Below are 2,500 nucleotides of genomic sequence, written 5' to 3'. Positions count from 1 at the left end.
ACGTGCATCACTGAGATGTTTCACTAGATGGAACACGTGCGTGACATTAGGATCCTCCAACACCTCTTCGTGATGGAAAGATAGAATTCGAAGCAACCACAGAAGTACCGTCTAGTGGGTAGGCAACACAGGGACTGATCAACCAATATCACCCAAGGCAACGGGTGAAAATGGAAGAGATGCATGCTTGACCGTTCGATACGCAAGGCATGGAGCCAGCCAGCAAGTGCATCTCGATTACAACTCACACACCCTCACGTTCGCAAGACACCACACCACAAGACGGTCCACCCCCCACCTACCATGGGCAAGCAAGCAAATGGAAACATCAAGTGACGCATGGTCAAGCATCGCTAGGCATGAAAATAACTTTCCACAATATCCGAGGGACTAGCTGCCGAGCTAACCAACGATCAGTGACGACCGTGTGTTGGTATTAATAAAGCTCAACAACTATGAAGAGGCTAGTTGTGCCATGATAAACATGCTAACGCACGCACCACGTGAGGGGGGAGGCCTCATCAAGCTCCCTTTAAAACCTGCCAGTGTGGAGCTGGCCGGCTCAAGGAGCACTCCCCCCCTATAAGAGGTTAATATGCAAAAGGCAAAATTGTACAAGTAGATACACTTTTTTTGAGCAGACATAAGTCCATATCTCGGGCTACACTTCGAATTTTGATGCGATTTTTTGCAGTAATTCGTAGAATAATGGTATCTCCTTGCTCACCAAATTTCATAATTTTTCTCGAAGGGGAACTATTTTTTTTATTTTTTTTACTTACCGGGTATGTGTAAAATCGGGAAAAATAGAAAAGCACATGTAGACTTCGAATTTCGACCTCATTTTTTCCAGTCCACCACTAAACAATATCAGGAACCTCCCCACCAAATTTCATTCAGTTTGGCCAAGGTCTTAAATTTGACAAATTTTGGCACCAAGCTATCTAGTCGTCGTGCACCGACCAACTTGGCCAAGTGCAAAATGCATCCAATTCAAAACTTTTGTGCACCAACACTTTTACAGTACTCATTTGGGGACATTTGGAGGCCTTTCCAACCCTCACATCTCAAAAACCACGAATTTCATTTTTTCACAAAACTCCCCACCAAGCCTTCTAGCTATGCCGCGGTGCACCGCCAACATTGGCCATGTGCAAAACCCTCCGAACTCAAAACTTTCGTGCACCAAGAATTTCATGGTATTCATTTGGGGACATTTGGAGGCCTTTCCAACCCTCACATCTCAAAAACCACGAATTTCATTTTTTCACAAAACTCCCCACCAAGCCTTCTAGCTATGCCGCGGTGCACCGCCAACATTGGCCATGTGCAAAACCCTCCGAACTCAAAACTTTCGTGCACCAAGAATTTCATGGTATTCATTTGGGGGCATTTGGAGGCCTTTCCAACCCTCACATCTCAAAAACCACGAATTTCATTTTTTCACAAATCTCCCCACCAAGCCATTTAGCTATGCCGTGGTGCACCGCCAACCTTGCCCATGTGCAAAACCCAACCAACTCAAAACTTTCGTGCACCAAGACTTTCATGGTATTCATTTGGGGGCATTTGGAGGCCATTCCAACCCTCACATCTCAAAAACCACGAATTTCATTTTTTCACAAAACTCCCCACCAAGCCATTTAGCTATGCCGTGGTGCACCGCCAACCTTGCCCATGTGCAAAACCCAACCAACTCAAAACTTTCGTGCACCAAGACTTTCATGGTATTCATTTGTGGGCATTTGGAGGCCATTCCAACCCTCACATCTCAAAAACCACGAATTTCATTTTTTCACAAAACTCCCCACCAAGCCATTTAGCTATGCCGTGGTGCACCGACCAACTTGGCCATGTGCAAAACCCAACCAACTCAAAACTTTCGTGCACCAAGACTTTCATGGTATTCATTTGGGGGCATTTGGAGGCCTTTCCAACCTTCACAACTCAAAAACCACGAATTTCATTTTTTCACAAAACTCCCCACCAAGCCATTTAGCTATGCCGTGGTGCACCGACAACCTTGCCCATGTGCAAAACCCAACCAACTCAAAACTTTCGTGCACCAAGACTTTCATGGTATTCATTTGGGGGCATTTGGAGGCCATTCCAACCCTCACATATCAAAAACCACGAATTTCATTTTTTCACAAAACTCCCCACCAAGCCATTTAGCTATGCCGTGGTGCACCGACAACCTTGCCCATGTGCAAAACCCAACCAACTCAAAACTTTCGTGCACCAAGACTTTCATGGTATTCATTTGGGGGCATTTGGAGGCCTTTCCAACCCTCACATCTCAAAAACCACGAATTTCATTTTTTCACAAAACTCCCCACCAAGCCATTTAGCTATGCCGTGGTGCACCGACAACCTTGCCCATGTGCAAAACCCAACCAACTCAAAACTTTCGTGCACCAAGACTTTCATGGTATTCATTTGGGGGCATTTGGAGGCCATTCCCACCCTCACATCTCAAAAACCACGAATTTCATTTTTT

This window comes from Vigna unguiculata, chromosome 6 (genome assembly GCF_037176805.1).
Source record: "Vigna unguiculata cultivar grain cowpea cultivar isolate G323 ecotype 2 chromosome 6, ASM3717680v1, whole genome shotgun sequence".
Taxonomy (NCBI): Eukaryota; Viridiplantae; Streptophyta; class Magnoliopsida; order Fabales; family Fabaceae; genus Vigna; species Vigna unguiculata.
Note: the sequence above shows the minus strand (reverse complement) of the source record.